Below are 23,509 nucleotides of genomic sequence, written 5' to 3' on the forward strand. Positions count from 1 at the left end.
TGAGCCACCACGCCTGGCCAACAATAAACTCTTTACATGCATAAAAATAATAAATACGTTAAAAAAGAAGAGAAACCTACTATGTGTACCCCATGCCCTAGATAAATGCCATACAGCTACAACAAAAAGACTTTAAGTTGGGGATAACCGAGCTGCCTAGGCTATCAAAAGATTTTAAGTTGGGGAGTGTAATGCAGTCTTGAAGGCTAGCCTACCAAAGAAAAGAGAAAGGGAATTAGAAACAGGACATGCCTATGACAAAGAGGAAGATGGACAAAGTGATCATGGAAGAACAGAAAGAAGAGTAAAAGGAGGGTTCAGATAAAAAATCTTGCTTATTCAACAGGATTAAGAAAGGAGACCAGAGCTAGGCACGGTGGCTTATACCTGTAATCCCAGGATTTTGGGAGGCAAAGGCAGGTGGATTGCCTGAGTCCAGAAGTTTGCGACCAGCCTGGGCAACATGGGAAAACCCCATCTCTACAAAAAATACAAAAAATTAGCTGGGCATGGTGGCGCACGCTTGTAGTCCCAACCACTCGGGAAGTTGAAGTGAGAGGATCACCTGAGCACAGGAAGTTGAGGCTGCAATGAGCAGTGAATGTATCATTGCACTCCAGCCTGAGTCACTATCTCACAAAAAAAAAAAAAAAAGAGAGAGACCAAAAATTGCTCCATAAAATGGAATGCTTTCTAGGGACTATATAAGGCACTTGGCTTTGGCCTTCCTCATCTTGGTGAATGTCTCTTTCCAGTTACCAAGACTTCCAGTGCCTAGTTTAGGAATGCTTTGCCATGGATCAGGAGAGAAATGAAAACCCCATCATCCTTGGCCTGTCCCGAGAAGAAAACTGACCTCTGTACTCAGAATGGAGGCTCTGGGAGCTTAGGGTGGGGCTGACACACTACGCATAACCATTTTCACTTGTGAACCACTTCAATGCTACACATAGCCCCATAAGAGGCAAGCCTGTTAAAGGGGAGTGCAATCAAGAAGGCCTTCTACTCTTTGAAATTCTCCAAGTGCCATACATTTGGCTGTCTTAAAACAATGAGCCATCCTTGCTTTTACAGGGCCCTTTTATGGCTCATTTCTCTGTGGGAGGCCACCGTGTCTGCCATATTATAAGACCCTGCTATAGAAACAATAGGCATGGTGGTGCATCCTGTAGTCCTAGCTACTTGGGAGGCTGAGGAGGGAGGATTATTTGAGTCTGGGGGGTTGAGGCTGCAGTGAGCTGTGATCGCACCATTGCACTCCAACCTGGGAGATACAGCGAGACCCTGTCTCAAAAACAAGAAACAAAAAAAGACAAAAAAACCCAACTCCTTCTTCTCAACAATTTCTCCTTATCTGAGGCCAGCCACATACCCACTTTCTAAGAACTTTCTTGCTGTCTTAATCTTTTCAAGGCAGGTGACAGCTTTATATAGTAAATAGGTCTTCACACTCAAAGAGACTAGGTCAGGAGCCACTTTTTTTTTTTTTTTTTTTTGCTTCTTTTAATAGCTAGTGACTTTGAGATGATGGGGTTTCTGGGAGGGATTGGGAACCTTTAAGAATTCTGTTAACTTTTAGAACTTTAATACCTGATGGGATCAGATAAATAGTTGTAGGTAGAAGAATTCCCAGAGTAGGTATATTAGTGTCAGGTGCAGGATAAACTATGATGCCCTTCCAGTAAGAGGACATCTGGATGTTTCTTTTTTTTTTGAGACAGAGTCTTGCTCTGTCACCAGGCTGGAGTACAGTGGTGCGATCTCAGCTCTCTGCAACCTCCGTCTCCCAGGTTCACATGATTCTCCTGCCTCAGCCTCCCATAGCTGGGACTACAGGTGCCTGCTACCACGCCCGGCTAATTTTTGTAGTATTAGTACAGACGAGGTTTCACCATGTTGGCCAGGATGGTCTTGATCTCTTGACCTCATGATTCACCCGCCTTGGCCTCCCCAAATGCTGGGATTACAGGCCTGAACACCATCATGCCCCCTACTTTTTAATTTTTTTGTAGAGACAGGGTCTTGCTATGTTACCCAGGCTGGTCTCAAACTCCTGGGCTCACGCAATCCTCCCACCTCGGCCTCCCAAAGTGCTGGGATAATGTAGGAGCCACCACACCTGCCCAGAGAAGAAGGGTTTTAAGCCAGAAGAGTATTATCAATTAACTTCTAAGTTGTTAAGTGGGATTATAGAAGGGATGATCATTGATATGTACATCAACCATGATACGCCAGGGCAGAGGGAAGAAGGGTATGTAGGGATAGGTGAGCAGAACTGGATTCTGATTCCCGGTTCCAGTGAGCATTTCACTTTGTACCCATCAACTAAGTCTTTCCTAAAGAATTCAAGGACTTTTTTCCCCAGTTCAGGTATTACACTTTGCTATTCTATGCTTACTAAAGGCCAAATTCCAAGATTTAAAAAGGGGAAAAAAAAAACAAACTTCAAGACCACTTAAATAGAAAACGCAAGGGGTGGGCATGAGGGCTCATGCCTATAATCCTAACACTTTGGGAGGCGGAGGTGGGAGAATTGCTTAAGCCCAGGAGTTCAAGACCAGCCTGGGCAACATAGTGAGTGAGATGCTCTCTCTTTTAAAAAAATTTTTAAAAAAAAGAGAAAGAAAAGAAAATGCAAACATGAATTATGTTCTTAAGTCCCAGTTCTGCCACTGATTACAATGTAACCTAAAGTTACTTAAACTTTCCAAGACTCATCTTTGAGATGGAGGTAGTAATAACACAAAACTAACTCTTCCAGTTTTCTGTAAAAATTCAATGAGACAGGGTACATAAAGCACACAGTAGGTGCTCAATGAATGGCATCAAATTATTAAAAAGCTAAATGTCATGTATTTCCTCAATAGAGAACTACAGAAAATTAATCTTCTAAGGGGGCTTATTCCCCAGAAAGGTCAAGACATCTGCAGAAATATGCAAAAAAGCCAGGGAGGGTAAGTATACTAAAATAAGGATAAAGTCTTAATTAGAAAACATAAGTTGTAACTTTTTGGATACTCATGAATGGCTCAAGTTTAAAAGTCACCCCTGAAAAGAAGGAAAAAATGGGGGAACCATACATATAGGATAAATGAGTTGACTACGATGAGGCATATAAAACATAGTTCCTTCTGTATATGTAGCCCAATTTGTGAATGTGCTTTCTAGGTGAGCTTAATTTGAGTGGGAAGAAATTCAGAAGCAAGCTGATTACTATGAGATTCCATATGTTCTAGGATCAACTGCAAATGCAAGTCCCATTGAAAGGAAAATGGGGAGAGGAGGATTTGTAGACATAGTACATTTATTTAATCTATGCCACGAATTGGCAAACTTTCTGTGAAGGGCCAGACAGTAATATTTCAAATTCCATGGTCCATATGGTTTCTCTCCCAACTACTCATCTCTGCTGTAGCATGAAAGCTGCCATCGACAATAATGAATGAACACAACTGTGTTTCAACAAAATATTTACAAAAGCAAGAGCCTATGTCACCTATATTTCAGTTCTTCTGATCTGCAGGAGTGATCACAGACTGGGTAAGCATATAATCTACATGAATTGTTTTAAGAAGGATATATTATAGAATAAGTTGCAGGCTTTGAAAGTGCTGGCCTGTCACTTATGCTCTGGAAATGGCAGTTCTAAGAGTCTCCCTGACAAGAATCAGGGCAAAGTAAGCCTCTCTTCCCCTACTTACCTTCATCACTATGTTACCTTAATCACTGACAGGACCCTCCTTCTTTTGCTGCATGGTCATTCACATGGAGGATCTGGTGGACTCTAAAATACTTTTCAAATATCCTTCACAATCCAGCCTAGTGAGAAGTAACAAAAAGAAAAAAGACTGTTTGCATCATCTATGACCTTCCTGACACTCAGCTTGGTCAGCCTCCATTGCATTGAGCAACTGTGGCAGGTATTAAAAGGGAGAATGGGAAGAAGGGAGAAAAACACAAGATGTTGCTTAGTTTAACCTAATCATTTTTAAGTGCAATTTTTTACATCATAATGGGAAAAAACAATTGATATAACACTTATGATACATTATACATTTACTGGTTACTTATCCCTTTGTCTAACTTCACAAGAATGAAAGTTCCCTGGCAAGACTTTGTTAATATCTGCAACAGTCTCTGGCATTTAGTAAGTACTTAATAAAGCTAGAAAGTTAGAAAGGGCGAGATCATAACCTATTTCCCTTCTCTTTTCTACCACCAACTGGGGAACCCCAAGCCACTGGCAACTTACCAAGGCTTCCCAACTGCCTCACAAGGACATCCATGGCAACCGTAATTCATCCTCTTCCTCTGATGAACTTGCTGGGCAGGAAGCATCAGTACGAGTAACAGGCAGATCTTAATGTTGCTCTTGACCAATGAGAAGTTTTCTGGCCATCCAGGAATCTGCATGTTTAACAAGCACCCCAGGTGATTTTATGCATAATAAAACTTCACACCATGGACATTTCCAACATCAGAGGAGTAAAATCTCAGGAGCTATTACAGAAATCTTTTAGTGTGAAATGAGTCCAAGGTGTGTGGATCACTTGAGCCCAGGAGTTCAAGACCAGCCTGGGCAACATAGTGAGACCCCCATCTCTATTTAAAAAAAAAAAGAAAAGAAAAAAAATCTTTTACTGTGAAATAAAAACATTTCTGTCTCACATGGCTTCCTTGGATTTGATAGAACCTAGATGAAGCACTGAGTAGAAGACACAGTACTGACTTGGACTCAAATCCATTTTCTATGCCAACTAGCTATAATCTTGGGCAATTTGTGCCATCTACTGTGGCCTCATATAATCTTGGGCAATTTCTAATTCCCCCATCTGTAAAAATGGGACGATAGGGAAAAAAGAGGTTAGATTCTTTATTCTGTAGCACAGCCTGAATATTTTAAGACTTTTTTTCATATCATAATGTGAAAATATCCAGTAATTGCTTAGTGCCTATTAAGCACCCTTACCCTACCCCATCCCACTAACTGAGCAAGCCCACCAAAGCCACTGGCCACTTACCAAGACTTCACAATGGTTTGATAACTAGGTGCAGGATGCTGGTTTGAGCCTCTCCCAATTCTCTGATAACCTCACTGGAGGTTAACCAGGCAGGGCTCAATATACCTCTTCACCAGTGGCATAGTTTCTGATTGCATGTGGCATCACCTATAGGACAGGGAGAAGAAAGAAACAAACATAAGATGGAACAGTCAAGGTTTGAGATCTAGCTTTAATTTTATTTTTACCACCTTAGTCAAGTTATCCAGCCAGTCACACCATGGATCTCAGATTTTACTCTTGCTAAGCATTCACACTTAGCATCACAATTATATTATCTGGCAAAGGCAGTTACAAGGTCTACGATTATTAGTAAGGATTCCTGCCTTTATTTTAAATGAGAGAACTGGGTACAGAGGTACCAATGACTACACCAAAGTGTTAGTACCCAGATGTGAACTCTAATGCTTATCTTCGTAGTTTCCTTCAAGTTCTTCCCCTCTTTAGACTTCAATATCGCCGTGAATAAGGGGGTAAACTTGACCCCTTAGTGGCCCTTCTGTGTCTGGCAGTTAATGAACCTATATTCTTTAGTCCTGACCAAAACAGCCTGCAAAAGGTGAATGAAACCTTCATCTAGTCATCAGATGGCATCTGGTTTTCACACTGATAGGAAAAGGTTACAAAACTCTGGGCTCTTGGACCAAGACCCTATCATTTACAATCTCAACTCCCACCACCACTCACCTTACCTTAAGTGAAAAGGAATTGAACATTATCTGCTCCCTCACCCAGCTGTCTGGGTTATCAATAGGACCACAAAAACTAGGCAGACCAGTGGCTATGCCCCTACCTCCAAGAATCAACCACTGGAGTAACAGGCTCTGAGTCATGAGACACAAGCCAAAGACCATCAAGGAGTCCTTTCATTCTTTCTTTTTTTTGAAACAGAGTCTTGCTCTGTCGCCCAGGCTAGAGTGCAGTGGTGTGATCTCGGTCACTGCAACCTCTGCCTCCTGGGTTCAAGCACTGCAACCTCAGTCTCCCAGGTTCAAGTGATTCTCCTGCCTCAGCCTGCCGAGTAGCTGGGATTACAGGCGCCCGCCACCGCGCCTGGCTAATTTTTGTGTTTTTAGTAGATGGGGTTTTACCATCTTGGCCAGGCCGGTCTCAAACTCCTGACCTCAGGTGATCCACCCACCTCAGCTTCCCAAAGTGCTGGGATTACAGGCGTGAGCCACCCTGCCTGGCCAAGGGGTCCTTTCTAAGGAGCAGCCTATTGCCTGTAAGTTTCTCAGTCCCTAGCTGCTTAGCATGAAAAATAACCCAGAAATCTGGCAATTCAGCAATGGCCCAAAGCCCAGGTTACTGTTATCATTATATGCTGGCAGCACAAGTCAATACTGCTAAGTTTCCTGTTACTCAGTGAGATGCGGGCAACCCTCAACTCAAACCCCTGGAAGACCCAAGGAGCAGTTACCCAGGACTCATTTTTAACTGTTTTACCTACCACCAGCCAGAAAGAATCTGTCCTCTCATCTACTAGTGACCATGAGACCAAGGCAGAAAGTTCTCCCACCATAGATAAGGAAGACTGGTGCTGCCTAGCTGAGAGGAGAGGGGAAGCAGGAGCCTTGATAGGTTTGAGCCATCTCTTTATTGGAGCAACTAAGGCTACCATTTACTAGAGCAAGACTTGCATATTCATAAGTAGCTGCTGCTACTAGCAATTATTGTAGCTTTAAAGCCCAGAGGGACAAGGGTAGAAAAGGAATGTGTAGAGGGCCTAATTGGGAAATAAATGGTAGGTGTAAACACTGATCCAGAAAATGCCTGCACTAAGGAGCCAGGAATCTAAGGGTAGGTGGTAGTTAGTGCCTTCCTCTGAAGAGAGCGATCTTATTTCCACCATTCCCTTCCCCCACCCCACCCAGCTCTTTTCCGAACTAAATTTCTCCAGTTTCCAGAACCCCTCACCACCCCCACTTATTCCACTTCTGTTCAAGTCAACAGTTTCAAAATGGAAATAGTTTCAATGTGTCTCTAGCTTTGATAGTCATAGATGAACACTGCAAAAAAAAAAAAAAAAATCCGGAACTATATTAGGCAAAGAATGTAAAAATCAGCCAGAGGCCGGGCGCAGTGGCTCACGCCTGTAATCCCAGCAGTTTGGGGGGCGGAAGCCGGCGGATCACGAGGTCAGGAGATCGAGACCATCCTGGCCAACATGGTGAAACCTCGTCTCTACTAAAAATACAAAAATTAGCTGGACGTGGTGGCGCATGCCTGTAATCCCACTCGGGAGGCTGAGGCAAGAGAATCGCTTGAACCAGGGAGTCAGAGGTTGCAGTGAGCCACAATCATGCCACTGCACTCCAGCCTGGCAACAGAGCGAGACTCCATCTCATAAAAAAAAAAAAAAAAAAAAAAAAAAAAAAAATCAGCCAGAATCCCAGAAAAGTTTAACACTTGGGGTACGTTCTTCCAACAACTTTCATATACATGCACAAACATGAATTCTTATTTTACAATGATTAGATGAAACTATACTGTTTCTCTTTAGCCCTTTTTCAATTAATATGCTCTATACATCTTTCTAAGTCAAATATTTATCTTCAAGACTATTTTTATTTTTAATGGCTATGTTGTGCCATTACATGAATACACCAAAATGTATTTAACCAAGTTCCTATTCATGACTAGGTAAGTTTTTCCATTATTTACTGTTATAAACACCGTGAATATGCCCATATCTAAATCTTTTTTTTAATATTGTTAAACATATATTTGGGGGTATATCCCTATAAATGAATACAAACTTTACAGTGTAAGAGATGTGCAAAGATCAGTAAAACAGTCTCTACCCTTGAGTTTAAATCAAAGGAGATAGACACAAACAGGTAACATTGACCATTATCATGTCCATGGATAAAGACAAACAAAATTTCATGGTGCTTCCTAACTGAAACTGCAGCTGTTGCTAACAGAAAAGGCTCAAAGAATACTATTAGACAGTAGCCCAAACTAAAAATCCATTTGCTAGAATTCCAAAGAGTTATTCTAATGCTAAATATTGCCTCATTGGCATTTCAATATGACATTGTTGTTTCTCCTTTAGCAAGCCTTAAAGGAAAGAACCAAGCAGAAGCTGCTCAGAAAACCACCTACCCTAAAGGCAGAGAAGTGAGTAAGGTGCAAGGCAGTATATGACACTGGACCTGGACTTCCACCTTTCCTTCCCCCTACTATTTCCAGTAAACAACAGTGAGCTATAGCCATTTTCTTTCAGAAACAACGTGGATTCTCTCCCTGAGACTCTCATTCCTACACAGATCTGCTTACACATAGTTGTGCTGTGCTGGTATTCATGCCAACTTAGAAGACACAAATAAGAATGAAAACAAACTTTTTCAGCACCATGATGGGTCAGATACAGATGACATTAACATGGACGACAGACAGATTTTTAAAACCTATTCAACAAAGATGAGTTAATGTGATAACGCAAACAGTCCTGAATCTTATAGTAACATTTCAGTCACAGGCGCATATACAATGGTGGTCCCATAAGATAATAACACCATGTTTTTACTGTACCCTCTCTATGTTAGATATGTTTGGATATACAAATACTTACCGTTGTGTTCCAAATGCCTACAGTATTCAATACAGCAACATGCTGTACAGGTTTGTAGCCTAGGAGGAATAGGCTATACCATATAGCCTAGGTGTGTAGTAAGCTATACCATCTAGGTTTGTATAAGTACACCCCCCTATGATGTTCACACAACAACAAAATCACTTAATGATCCATTACTCAGAACACATCCTGTCTTTAAGCAACACATGACTGTATAGTGAAATGTTAATTATAAAATCTAGGTGTTGGGTACATAGCTTTTCACCATACAATTCTTTCAACTTTTCTGTATGTATGTTTGACAACTTTCACAATAAAATTTTGGGAAAAATCCAGCAAGCAGCTTTAACAATATGGCTGTAAGACTTTTCCTTCTATTTTATTTTATTCCTAGGATGATACTATCCAACAAGATGAGCCTATTCAATGTTTCCTCCATTTTGTTTTAAATTTAGCTTTCTCAAATATGACTTTGAGCTCTCCGACTTTTTAATGAAGTGAAATGAATCAAAATGTATTCATAGGCAGGTTACCAAGATAGTACATGTAAAGTTGGGGAGGCACAAGGGGAGGTGCTCTAAGCTCTTGGAAGTCTAGGCTCACTACCTGTATATGTCTAAATAAATGAATATTTCAGACACCCCACTTCTTCATTTAAAAATTAGTGTTAGGAACCTCTAAACATTTGCCTCAGCTTACCTTTCTGCCTTATCCCACATTAAGTCCTTATTTCCCATATTCTCATTGCAAAGAACTGTGTAGGAAGGAGAGGAACAAGGGCGAAGGCACCAAAGCATGCTATGTCCATGTGTTTCAAGTTTGAATACAATAAAAGGTATTTCTAGAGTAGAGGTTCAAAGCTTGATGTTGAAGGACAGATTATAACTGACTGACTGCAGGACCCTGGGGGAGGTCTTATAATTTCCTACTTTAAAACATGTCTTAGCTGGTTTATCTGTAAAAGAGGAAAAAGACTTGTCATAAGCAATGACAAATGAAGTAAATAAATATGAATTTCTGGTCTGGTGAATGGAATGAGGAATGAAACCATCACTGTCGAGTGATGATCCAGAGTAGGCACAGCAATCTTTTTCTACAAAGGCTTTGTGGGCCACAATGTCTCCAATATATTGAATGGCAAAAACAGCAACTACTTTTGCACCACCCTAGTAGCTACTTAACTGTGCCATTGGGATGCAAAAGCGGCCCCAGGTAAAACATCAGTGAATGAACGTGGCTGTGTTCCAATATAGAACTGTATTTGCAAAACAGGTAGCCCATTGGCAATAAAGTTTGCCCACCCTTGGCTTAGAATATGGAGTCTGGTTGGGTGCTGTGGCTCACACCCGTAATCCCAGTATTCTGGGAGGCTGAGGAAGGTAGATCGCTTGAGTCCAGGAATTCGAGAATTCGAGAACAGCCTGGGCACCATAACGAGACCCCGTCTCTATGAAAAATACAAACATTAGCCAGGGGTGGTGGCGCACACCTGTAGTCCTAACTCAGAACGCTGAGGTGGAAGGATCACCTGAGCCTAGGAGTTCGAGGCTGCAGTGACCTGTGATCGCGCCATTGCACTCCAGCCTGAGCAACAGAGTGAGAACCTGTCTCTTAGAAAGAAAGAAGGAAGGAAGGAAGGAAGGAAGGAAGGAAGGAAGGAAGGAAGGAAGGAAGGAAAGAAAGAAAGACAGAGAAAGAAAGAAAGAAAGAAAGAAAGAAAGAGAGAGAGAGAGAGAGAGAGAGAGAGAAAGAAACAAAGAAAGAAAGAAAGAAAGAAAGAAAGAAAGAAAGAAAGAAAGAAAGAAAGAAAGAAAGAAAGAGCAAAGTCCTATCTAAGAATACTATTTGGACTATTTGGATGATTACCTGGGCCCTGAGGATGAGGCCCCCATCTAACAGTTATCACTCAAGTCCCACCAAGAAAGCAAGTGTCAGCAATAGCAACAGTTGCAACATCTGTAAATATCAAGGACTGAAATCCAAACACAAAAATGGCATTGTCTCATGAGAAACTCTTAGGAAGACATATACAAAAATATCAAGTTTCTGACCACATGCTTTTTGAAGAAACAGTTGACAGTCCAGAGCCTGTGGAGCTCACTTTAGCAGGCACACAATAAATGTTTGCTGATGAGTCATTCATTTATTCATCTAATAAACATTTACTGAGGCCTACTAATGTGCCAGGCTGGGCTCTGGAGATGAAGACACCTTCCTTGCCCTCAAGGAGCTCACAGTCTAACTAATAACAGGAAGAGAGACAGGCATACATACACAGACAATTACAATACAATCTGATAAGTGCTGTAACACTTATCAGGTTGTATTATAATGGCCGATGTAAAATTTCTTCCCAGAGGGTGCTGCTCCAGGCTGCTGCTGGCTGTAACATCAAGACAGGGGAAGAACAAATTATAGAAATCAAAGGTTAAATGTTTTTTGGTTATTTCAAATATTCAGGCTTTCCCTAACCCCTGGCCATAGATGGAATTGGGAACTAGACACTGGCATGATGTAAAATGGGACTTCCGTGTACAGACTTCCAATAAAGGAACTTCTCAACCCCCTCTTCTAAAACATGAGGGGGGTTTTTTCCCTTTTTGCTTATATACTCCTCTTAACCTCCCCACCCTACTACTCACATGAGCCTGGTTTAATATCTACAGCTAGCAAAATGCTGAAAAATGGGAGCTTACAACTAACTAGATTAACCCAGTGTAACTGGATAGCAAAAAGCAATAAGTAACAGCTCATTTGGCACTTCTAAATCCAATAATCCTCATCCTTTACTGAAAAAAAAAAAAGTTAGAATGCTATTAAATACAAAATAGATAATATACAGATCAGAGTAGGAATGTTAGAATAGGCCGGGCGCGGTGGCTCAAGCCTGTAATCCCAGCACTTTGGGAGGCCGAGACGGGCGGATCACGAGGTCAGGAGATCGAGACCATCCTGGCTAACACCGTGAAACCCCGTCTCTACTAAAAATACAAAAAACTAGCCGGGCGAGGTGGCGGGCGCCTGTAGTCCCAGCTACTCCGGAGGCTGAGGCAGGAGAATGGCGTAAACCCGGGAGGCGGAGCTTGCAGTGAGCTGAGATCCGGCCACTGCACTCCAGCCCGGGCTACAGAGCAAGACTCCGTCTCAAAAAAAAAAGGAATGTTAGAATAGTTTATTTAATAAACATAATTAAACAGATTCTCTAAAGTAGAAATAACATTCAGTTTCAGGAAACCAGAATTAGACCCCTCCAAGACCTTTGAGAATATCTAATTCACCTATGTATTATAAACAAGAAAAATGAAACAGAGAGGTAACACACTCTGCCCACTCCCTTTTCAAAATCGTGTGAGTGATAATAACAGACTCCTTGAGGTAAGATTACCACTGTAATAGTTATTACCACTGTAACAGTTTTACACAAAGATAGAATGGCATTTTTCTGTGTCTCATACCTTTCTTAATAATACCTAGGTTTTTTTTTTTTTTTTTTGAGACGGAGTCTGGCTCTGCCGCCCAGGCTGGAGTGCAATGGCCGGATCTCAGCTCACTGCAAGCTCCGCCTCCCGGGTTCACGCCATTCTCCTGCCTCAGCCTCCCAAGTAGCTGGGACTACAGGCACCCGCCACCATACCCGGCTAGTTTTTTGTATTTTTTAGTAGAGACGGGGTTTCACCGTGTTAGCCAGGATGGTCTCGATCTCCTGACCTCGTGATCCGCCCGTCTCGGCCTCCCAAAGTGCTGGGATTACAGGCTTGAGCCACCGCGCCCCGCCTAATAATACCTAGGTTTTTAATGGCTTTTTTGTCTCTGACCAGCAAATAGGGCTGAAAACATCAGCAAGTTGTTGACAGTTATACTGAGATCACTGTTTTGGGACCCAATGTCTCTATGAGGCTGTTATTTAATAAGCTTAACATATTATTTTCCCCTAAAGTTATTACACTGCTCTTGCCTGTACACTGTTCCTTTCTGCCAATTAGACAACTCCTGGTGCCTTCTCACATGCTAGTGTGTTCCTTAATGCATTTCACATCCCCAAAGCATTTAACAGTATGCATAAATGTGGACATTTCACTACCTGCCTATATCCTCCCTCAGGCCACTCAAATATTTAAAATAAGACCAGTCCCTGAATGGATGCGGGAGAAGAGACCACTGTTTTGTTTCTTGTCTAAATTAGTTTCTCATTAGGGACAAAATGTTGCCCTGTCTTCTCCCCATGCCCAGAGCCAGGAAGCACCACTGTTACACAGTACTCAAAAGTGCTTTCCTTTTAGATAAAAAGCAATCGATTTCTGTTTAAAGGTCAGACAAGGCCAGGCAAGGTGGCTCATGCCTGTAATCCCAGCACTTTGGTAGGCCGAGGCAGAAGGATCACTTGAGCCCAGGAGTTCAAGACCAGCCTGGGCAAGACCTACACTCTAAAAATAAAAACAAAAATAAGATAAGAGGTCAGACAAATGTTATCTCAAAATGGCTACCAAGAACCAGACATGTATCCACACAGCAGTTATATCTGGAACTGCAAACATTTCTTCAGACTCAATGGCAACAAATATTACTGGGAGCATATCTGCAACAAATGACATTTGCAACTTACAAATAACATTCAGGCACAAATTGAATAATTCACAAAAGGAAATAAGAGCTAGTAATTAAGATCTAAAGTCCAGCCTCACCAAATAATAAAAGAACTGTATCACAAAACAAAGACATCAGCCAGGTGTGGTGGCTCACCCCTGTAATCCCAGCATTTTGGGAAGCCAGGATGGGAGACTCACTTGAGCCCAGGAGTTCAAGACAAGCCTGAGCAACATGGCAAAATCCCATCTCTACAAAAAAATTTAAAAATTAGCTGGACAGGCCGGGCGCGGTGGCTCAAGCCTGTAATCCCAGCACTTTGGGAGGCCGAGACGGGCGGATCACGAGGTCAGGAGATCGAGACCATCCTGGCTAACATGGTGAAACCCCGTCTCTACTAAAATATACAAAAAAAACTAGCCGGGCGAGGTGGCGGGCGCCTGTAGTCCCAGCTACTCGGGAGGCTGAGGCAGGAGAATGGCGTGAACCGGAGAGGCGGAGCTTGCAGTGAGCTGAGATCCCGCCACTGCACTCCAGCCTGGGCGGCAGAGCAAGACTCCGTCTCAAAAAAAAAAAAAAAAAAAAAAAATTAGCTGGACATAGTGGCACACACCTGTAGTCCCACTACTCAGGAGGCTGAGGTAAGAGGATCTCTGGAGCCCTGGAAGTCGAGGCTTCAGTGAGCCATGATCACGCCACTGTACTCCAGCCTGAGCAATAAGGGGAGAGCCTGTCTCAAAAAAAACAAAACAAAACAAAAAAACGAAGAGATACCATTCATTCATTTACATATGGAGTCAGCAAAAAAAAAGCAAAAACATTTTTTTATAAGTACCTAAACGACTGGGTACAAAAACTGACATTAATTTTTTGAAAAGTAACTATGCCAATTCTTTATAATGTTCAAATCTTTTGACAAATAACTAATTCTAGAAGTCTCTTCGATAACAACCCAAAATAGATGAATAATAAAAACCAAATGAAAAGATATTCATTACATAATTTAAAATACTGAAAATCTATAAAATACTTCCATACAACAGAACATCATGAAACACTGACAATTACAAAGAATGTTTAACATGGACATACGCATGTTATAATGTTAAAAACAAAACACAATATAAAATAGTACACATATATTATCAACTGCATAGAAAAATGCACAGAATGAAGTGAATAAATGTATTAACAATAGTTCTCTCTGGGTGGTGAAATTATGGATGTTTTTTCTCCCATGCTTGATAGTTATCCTCAAGCAAAGTTACGAAATTTATCAAATTTCTAGACTGAGGGAGCTATTCAAATTTAAACAATAGAAGAAAAAATCACAAAATAGAAGACAAATTTGCCAAATAATTTCAAATCTCTACTAACCAAAAATTTAAAGACAAAAATTAAGAGGCAAACAATAACATGGAGTAGGTATTTATAACATTACAAAAGTCTGAGTAATCTTTATTTACAGAACACACTCAAACATAATAATAAACACTAAACTAAAACTTCAACGCATAAATCAACATAAGATATGAACTATCATTACATGAAAGAAAACTGCTGAGATATATATGGAGGAAGAAAATCCAAACTAATAAGCAAATGAAAAATTAATACTGGTTTTTATCCATTAAAAATTAACAAACAACAACATTCAGCGCTTGTATGAGTAAAAATTGATACAACCTTTTTGGGAAGAAGTTTGGCAATAGACACTGAGAGTTTAAAATGTTCATACCCTTTGATGTACTAACTCCACTTCCACGAATGTATCCTAAGCAAATAATAAAAATGAAACAAATGTATTTTCAGTCTTTTATTACAAGAAAAAAGACAATAACCTTTCCATCACTATTGTATATTTGGATCAACACGGCGAAATATTAATAATGGGTTAAAAAAAAACATGTACTGCAGCAAATGACTGGTTAGACGTTTCAAAGCGTTAGAGCAGACAGAAAATCAGGCAAAACAAGAAGGGTGTGTCCAGCCTGCCGCAGTCGGCCATTTTAGACCCTCTGCAGAACAAAAAGCACAGAAGACAAGGGTAGTTAAGGATAGCCACCCCACTAGGCACCAAATCAACAATTCTTTACCTTTTGTCTCCTAGGTATGTAACCCTGTAGTCTACACAGTCAGAAACAGAAAACAGGTCTTCTTTCTCAAATGGCTTTGGTTAGTTACAAACAGATTTTGAAATCATAAAAGAAAGTTCCTTTAAATTCGCCTCCTCTTTTTAGGGAATAAAGCATAATGCTTAAGAGCACAGGCTTCTGGAGCCATCCCACCTGGATAAAAACCCTGTCTCAGCCATTCAACTGGCTGTAAAGCCTTGAACAAATTAGTCTCGTGTCCCTCAAATTTCTCATTTGTAAAAACTTAATAACAGTACTGCTGTTTCGTAAGATGGTCGAGAGTACCAAATGAGTTACGGCCTATGTAAAAGCACGCAGACCAGAACCTCAAACGTAGTAAGTGCTATTGACATTTAATCATTATTACAGATAGAGAAATAGGCCCAGTGGCCGGGCGTGGTGGCTTACGCTTGTAATCCCAGCACTTTGGGAGGCTGAGGCGGGCGGATCACTTGAGGCCGGGAGTTCGAGACCAGCCTGACCAACATGGCAAAACCCCATCTCTACTAAAAATACAAAAATTAGCCGGGCGTGGTGGCGCGCACCTGTAACCCCAGCTAATACTTGGGAGGCTGAGGCATCAGAATCGCTTGAACCCGGGAGGCGGAGGTTACAGTGAGCTGAGATCGCGCCACCGCACTCCAGCCTGGGCGACGGGGCAAGACTCTGTCTAAAAGGAAATAAATAAGTGAGCGAGAGAGAGAAATAGGTCCAGAGAAGGAAAAGGACCATCATGAAATCATAGCTAGGATTATTGGAAAAAGATGTTTTTTTCACTTTTTAATCCTGTGCCCTTTCTAACTATGTATCTGTATCTAAGTGCTAACTTACTAGTTTTAGCGATTCACAGCAAGTCTTCAGAGAGTCATGACAGTACATCTGCCTTTAAAATAGAAACTCTAATCTTCCCCCTTGACAAAACCGTGCTGAAAGTTCTACAGAAGAAAAAATAAAGGAAAGGGTGAAAGCCCAGGTCACCTTCATACCACCACTGCCATTAACTACTTTTCTATCTTTCTCCACCACAGTATGAGTCCCAGGCAGCCATAGGTCCAAATTCCAGATTTACAGCAAAGAGTAACAAGCATTTGGAAACACATCCAAACCCTCACGCCTATGTTCTCAGGGGAGAAAATCAAGGGCTTTCGGCCAACATTAACATTAGATTCTCACACTACAACCACAGTGTTTTGCTACTCTGATGGGATGACTGTATTCAGAGCCAAGTACAGAGACCCAAGATCGGAAAGCCAGAGAGAGTCCTCCGAATGCGTACTGCCCAAATGTGGCCTGTCTCCAAGTGCTCCCTTTTTACGCATTTCCTACGCACCGCCAGCTGCCGCAACCTTTTGCAGAGTCATCATCGCCTCCTCATTTTTGAACCCACTTACCGATAGGCCAGTGAGAGGCTAAGATTCTGGCTTAATTTCTAGTGGATCTGGCCACAGCATAGGAGAACTCCAACTCAGGTTGACTGATCCCTTCACTCAGCTAAAAAGGTAGTTCTCTGCAGGGCCTGCTAGCCCAAGATGGCCAAGCAAAGACAGCTTACCTCCCCCCTCGCCATTTTGCAACCTTAGTTACCCGAACGCTGAGCGCCTCCCCTCCCCGGCACTCCGTCTGAAATACGCATGCGCGCCGCTTCCTCCTTACCGTTCTCCCCAACCTTCAAGATGTTGTCTCAAATACGCATGAGCTCCACCTCTACCTCCCAACTGCTGGTACCAACTCCTAGCAACTTTGCGTTCGTAAATATGCCTGCGAGTCCTTCCCTTCCTGACCTTCCAAACCTCCAACCCCTACTCCATTCAAGTCTTGCGCATGCGTGCCTCCCTCTCCCCGCCACCCACTGGAGCCCCTCCCCTTAACTCAGTTCTTCTCAAATACTGTTAGCTTGAGCGCCGCCCCTCGGCGCCGCGCCTCCTCATCCAGCCTCTCAAATACCCTGCGCACCCCGCTAGTCCTCTCCCTTCTTGCTCCTATTTGTATACAGTATGCATGCCTGATGCTATGTGGACGTGTTTCTCGCCACTGTTCTGCCCCAGTGCCCAAGGAGAGCCATTACCAGCCTTCCCTACTGCGGGTAGAAGCGATAAACTAGGGAAGTTGAATTGGGGAAAGAAGGCGTTGCAGGTGATCAGAGTGAATCCCAGATCTAGATGGAATGGGTCTAAACTCCAAGGGAGGGGGCTAGAGTACCCCGGGATTCACATAAGACCAGTCAACCTGAACAAAGGCAAGGGAAACTCTCATAAACCATCGGCTGAACATAATCCTAAGGCCTCGCCCTTTAAATACATCTGCTACAAATGACGAACCACAAATGTTTTAAACAGGGAACATTATGGAAAACACCGATGCTCAGGTGCCTTGACTCTAGTTAGAGGTAAGGAGTCCGCATTCCTTTCACAATGGGAAGCAAATGCTCAACATCCTTTTGGAAAACTGGGGCCTGTAACGGATTCCATTTTTTCCTCCCGTGAACTGGAAAAATGAACAAATTAAGGATCTTCCTGGCCCAAGTTCCCTCCGCCGCCCTCCATGTTCTGTTCTTCCCCTACATCGTTCCTTTACCTCCTGGTTGAATTCAGTGTCGTAGCAGGAATTCTTAGAGCCGGCCGTCCCAAGATGGGGTGGAGAGAGCGGCATGAAAGAGAGAGAGAGAGACGCCTGAATGGCAGCAGCAGGCCTTAGCGGCAATGGACAGCAGGCACATGACCAACTGTGCCTTGAGCCGCAACGCTGAAGCCAGAAAAGCACAACCGCTCCAGAATCGCCGCAGTGTGCTTCCAGCGCATGCGCTGCTCACGCCCCTTAACCCCGCGCCCGCTCTCCCGCCTCTAGGAGTCTAACCCTTAGCGGTCCACCGACCTCCTTCACTCCCTTCCCAGGACGCTATCCCACTCTGCTTCTTTCACTTTTCCCCTCCCCTCGGTCACACTGGCCTCCACCATCACATCCCTCCCTCAGCCCATCCTTCTTTCGTCAATCCCTCTCCCATTATTCTTAGCCAACCATCTACCTTTATTTCCTCTGTTATCGTTAGTGGTCTACCCTCCAATTCTTCACCTTCCCTGCCAGTCTGCAGCCCTCTTGGGCCTCTTACTCCTCTCCTCCTATGCCTGATATTGAAAATTGTAAAAATTACCGCCAAAAAAAAAAAAATTTGTATAACAATTGTAGCCTGGGCGCGGTGGCTCACACCTGTAATCCCAGCACTTTGGGAGGCCGAGGTGAACGGAACCCTTGAGTCCAGGAGTTCGAGACCAGCTCAGGTGACATGGCGAAACCCCGTCTCTACAAATAAATACAAAAATTAGCCGGGCGTGGTGGTGCGCACCTGTACTCCAAGTTATTCAGAAGGCTGAGGTGGAAAAATCACTCGAGCCCAGGAAGTCGAGGCTACAGTGAGGTATGATTATGCCACTGCATGCCAGCCTGGGCGATAGAGTGAGACTCCGTCTCAAAAAAAGAAAAAAATATTTCCACACATCCTCTTCAAAGCAGCTCTCAGGGTGAGCCCAACCAGCCTGTCTTGGGCAAAGAGAACACCTTATTGATGATGACCCACAGAGAAGATCCAGGTACAGGGAACCAGAACAAAAACTGCAAAGATGTTCAATCAATTTGGGGGTAAGAGGCAGTAGGCCACCAACATGGACAGCTCTTTTCTTTCTATTCACAACCCTGGTATTGTCTGGACATTAAAAATGAGATTCAGTGTCCTTCACTGCTTACTACAAGGCCTGTTCTTGTCTTCTGTGAGAACTCAAATATTAATTTTGAAAGAAATGGCATTATTTACTGAAGAGGCTCTGAAATACATCCCTCTTTGGGTGTGAAATAGAAAGAATACAAAATAATATTTTGTTTCTCTTTATTATGTTTTACTTTGGTGTCTGGTTCTTATTGCTTCCTAAAAAAGCCAGTTTGGAAATATCAAAAACTGAGACCCACAAATTCATAAATCCTAAAACCCATAAACTTATACATCATCATCCTCTCAAATTAACTTGTTAAAAATGTTATATCAACATTATTCAGGAAAAAATGGGTTTGCATTTTTTATATAATATACACAAAAAGATTATACAACAGTGTGCATATGAAGAAGAAAAAAGAGAAATAGGCATGCATTAAATAAAAAATGCTGAAATCTCAGTGGCACAAAGAACCCCTTCTAAATTAAAATAATCATTTATTATTACACAAAAGTTAAAATATAAGAAAGTTTACCCCAAATTCTACAACACTATTTTAACAAATCCTTTTATCTCTGTTCTTTTTCTGTTTTAATGGTTTTATTGATATACAATTTACATATCATATAATTAACCAACTTAAAGTATACAATGCAATGGATTTTAGTATATTCACAGAATTGTGCAGCTACCACTGCAATCAATTTTAGAATATTTTCATCACCCCGAAAAGAAACTTCATACCCATTAGTATAGTCTTAGTCCATTATGTGCTACTGTAACAAAATACTGCAGACTCAGTAATTTATGAAGAACAGAAATTTATTTCCTCACAGTTCTGGAGAATGGGAAGTCCAAGATTGAGGGACTAGCATCTGACAACAGCTTTCCTGCTACATCATCCCATGGTGGAAGGGCAAAGAGATAGAGAGAGAAAGCACCCAAGAGGGGGCCAGAACTTGTCTTTTAATAAGGAACCCACTACTGAAATAACAAACCCACTCCCTCAATAATAGCATTAACCTATTCATAAGAGTGGTGCCCCCATGACTCAAACACCTCCCTTTAAGGCTCACCTCCCAACACCACCACATGGGGCATCAAATTTCCAACATATGAACTTTGAGAGACATATTCAAACCACAGCAAGCATCTTTGTGTTCTCTCATGATTTTTGTTCAAATATGTAATGTTTTGGCTGGGCGTGGTGGCTCATGCCTGTAATCCCAGCACTTTGGGAGGCAAATACAGGAAGATTGCCTGAGTCCACAAGTTCGAAACCAGCCTGGGCAATATAGCAAGACCCTGTCTCTATTTAAAGAAAAAAAAAAAGAGAGAGAGAGAGAGGTGGGGGCCGAGTGCAGTGGCTCATACCTGTAATCCCAGTACTTTGGGAAGCCAAGGCAGACAGATCAGTTAAGGTCAGGAGTTCAAGACCAGCCTGGCCAACATGGTGAAACCCTGTCTCTACTAAAAAACACAAAAATTAGCTGGGCATGGCAGCGGGCACCTGTAATCCCAGCTACTTGGGAGGCTGAGGCAGCTGAATCGTTTGAACCTGGGAGGCAGAGGTTATAGTGAGCTGAGATCGCACCACTGTACTCCAGCCTGGGTGACAGAGTGAAACTCCATCTCAAAAAAAAAAAAAAGAAAAAATGTACATATAATGTTTTAACATTAACATTTTTTGTGACACTATATTTGTGTTTGAGGCTGTGTTTTTACCATGCACAGATGAATCTTCATCAGCAAACAGAATTAGTTCTGTTTCTTTCAAGGAACTTCTACTTCTACCTTCAACTCAGGCAAGGAACTTCTACTTCTACCTTCAACTCAGGCAAGGAGCTTGGTCCTAGGCCCAGCCATATGGAAATCACTACACATCACCCCAAAGTCTCAATGCATAAGAGACTCAACTTTCCCCCGACCAACACCATTTACCAATGGCACAGACAAACATCAACATTTTATAGATACAGTATTGTGCTGTTTTCACTGCTTTTCCATGCCCCTAATTATTGATTATCTTCACTATTTTTAATAAATGGACAACATTGCATTTTTTGAAAGTATTATAAAGTTGAAATCAGCACATAATTCTTGCAGATTGAGTTACTTACTCTTTCCACATCCCTTTATTCTGACAAACTTCCATAATGCACCGTGACCCCTTAAGAAGAAAAATTCAAGAAAAAGGCACAGGCCAGGCACAGTGGCTCACGCCTGTAATCCCAGCACTTTGGGAGACTACTGAGGCAGGCAGATCATGAGGTCAGGAGCTCAAGACCAGACCGGCCAACATGGTGAAACCTCGTCTCTACTAAAAATACAAATATTAGCCAGGTGTGATGGCGGGTGCCTGTAATCCCAGCTACGTGGGAGGCTGAGGCAGGAGAATTGCTTGAACCCGGGAGGCAGAGGTTGCAGTGAGCCAAGACTGAGCCACTGCAGTCCAGCCTGGGTGACAGAGCAAGACTCCGTCTTGAAAAAAAAGGAAAAGAAAGAGGCACAGCTTGTAAATCTTGAACCCTGTAAAATACTTAGAGTCCTAGGCCTACCTATTTGTCTAAACTTCCCAGTTAACAAGCAGTTCCTAAGGAGTGGTAAGGAAGAAATTTGGGAACCTCTATTGTATCCACTCATTGCAAGCTAACAACTGAGACTTTATTTTTCTCTTTTCCTCCATCCTATACATTTCTTAGGAGACTGGGCTTCTTCTAGAGGATGTGATGATGGATTTTATATGTCAATTTGGCTGGGCCACAATGCCCAGATATTTGGTGAAACATAACTCTAGATGTTTCTGTGAGGGGTGCTTTTGGATGAAATTAACATTTAAATTAGTGGATTTCGAATAAAGCATTGCCCTCCATCATGTGGGTGGACCTCATCAATCAGTTGAAGACTTGAATAGAACAAAAGACTGACCTATCCCAGGTAAGAAGGAATTCTGCCAACAGATGGCCTTTGAACTGCAACATTGGCTCTTCTCTAGGTTCCCAGCCTGATGGCCTTTGGGCTTGAACTACCATATCAGCTCTTTACTGGAGCTCCAGGCTGTCAGCCCATCTTGCAGATTTTGGACTTGTCAACCTCTACAGTCATGTGAACTAATTGCTTAAAATCTCTCTCTTTCTCTTTACGCACATGCATGCATGCGTGCACACACGCGCGCGCACACACACACACGGTGTTCTCTTTCTCTGAAGAACCATGACTAATACAGATTTCCTGAAACCTACAAATACTCTCAATTGAGATTGTGGCACAGGAAGGAAAGGTAGTCAAGAAGACTCTCTCATCCCTTGAATTCAGCTTTACCTTGCCAAATTGTAGTTGACTAAATCTGACATGGGACTGGCCTTAACGTTCCAAAGGCTACCATTACAAAAATGTAAAACAACTTAGAAAACAAGAAATACCTTTTGTCTTCCTAGAGTCCCATCTCAGCCTCCCAAGTAGCTGAGACTACAAGCATGTGCCACCGTGCCTGGCTACTTTTTTTTTTTTTGAGACCGAGTCTCTAGGGAGTCTCAAGGAATGACTCGCAGAAGAATATAAAGCTGACCAACCAGAGTTGTTAGGACCTTTGAGGCTAAAACCAGATTCATGAATTCAAGAACCCAGAGAGCTGTGATCTGGGGAATTGAAAGACAAAATGGGAAAAACAAAAAACAAACAAACAAAAAACACTGCTGCTGCTGCCACCACTATAACTGATTATTGGCATAGGAAGCTGGAGAATTAATGCTAAAATTCTATTACCTTTGAGTGGCAAGTCTGCACAACTCACTTGCCAGCAAAAACAGGCAAAATGTGGCTTGAAGATGGCTTTCACTTCACATATGCCTTTCAAATGCTGAGAAGTTGATTCTAATTGATGTAACCTAGTTTACCTCCAAGCCCATAGCTGCAAGGGTGTGTGAAAAGTGAACGCTTTGAATTTACAGCTTCTCAAACATGAAGGAGAATTAAATAAAGGTTCAGTGGGCTAATCATGAGTATCCAGCTCCGTAGTAGATACGATATAGTAAAGGGAATATTCGGCTGGGAGTTGGTAAACCTGGGATCTAGTCCTTGTTCACAGTCTTAATTTGATCTTGGGAAAGTTGCATCCTCTCTCAGGCCTAACAGAGTTTATCTAGTTTTTATTGGGAATAAGGATTTTAAATATGAGAGTAGTGTGATCATCTTTACGTTTTAGAAGAAACACTTAGCCAAGAGGTGATGGTGTCCTGCTTAGTGTAGTTGTGAGACGGAGAGAAAAGTGACACCTCTGAGAAATATTTAACAAGTTAAAGCATTTTATGATAATAACAGGGTCAATTCATCCAGAAACTATAATGATCATAAATATATATGCACCTAAAAACAAAGTCCCAAAATACATGGGAAAAACTTTCAAAATTGAATAGATAAATGGGTAATTCAACAATAAGAGTTGGAGAC

The 23,509-nt window shown here is 42.1% G+C and overlaps 1 long non-coding RNA gene and 2 other non-coding genes across 4 annotated transcripts in view; all 3 read right to left on the bottom strand.

Annotated features, from left to right (window-relative positions):
• Window positions 1–18,085, bottom strand: part of LOC106995248 (uncharacterized) — a 44,739-nt gene extending 26,654 nt beyond the window's left edge. The window contains exons 1-4 of one of the 2 annotated variants that reach the window (XR_013413126.1): window positions 17,934–18,085; window positions 5,022–5,168; window positions 4,253–4,407; window positions 2,511–3,819 (exon numbers count right to left, since the gene is read on the bottom strand). This is a non-coding gene — a long non-coding RNA (uncharacterized LOC106995248). Of the gene's footprint in view, window positions 1–2,510; window positions 3,820–4,252; window positions 4,408–5,021; window positions 5,169–16,750; window positions 16,938–17,933 lie in introns of those variants that run through there. The other variant, XR_013413127.1, reaches the window with a different exon arrangement.
• MIR545 (microRNA mir-545) lies at window positions 10,728–10,833 on the bottom strand. The gene has a single exon (NR_032596.1). It is a non-coding gene; the product is annotated as a microRNA mir-545 (primary transcript).
• Window positions 10,912–10,983, bottom strand: MIR374A (microRNA mir-374a). Its single transcript, NR_032496.1, has one exon. It is a non-coding gene; the product is annotated as a microRNA mir-374a (primary transcript).
• Window positions 18,086–23,509: the final 5,424 nt, after the last annotated feature.

The sequence above is a fragment of the Macaca mulatta genome, chromosome X, assembly GCF_049350105.2.
Source record: "Macaca mulatta isolate MMU2019108-1 chromosome X, T2T-MMU8v2.0, whole genome shotgun sequence".
Taxonomy (NCBI): domain Eukaryota; kingdom Metazoa; phylum Chordata; class Mammalia; order Primates; family Cercopithecidae; genus Macaca; species Macaca mulatta.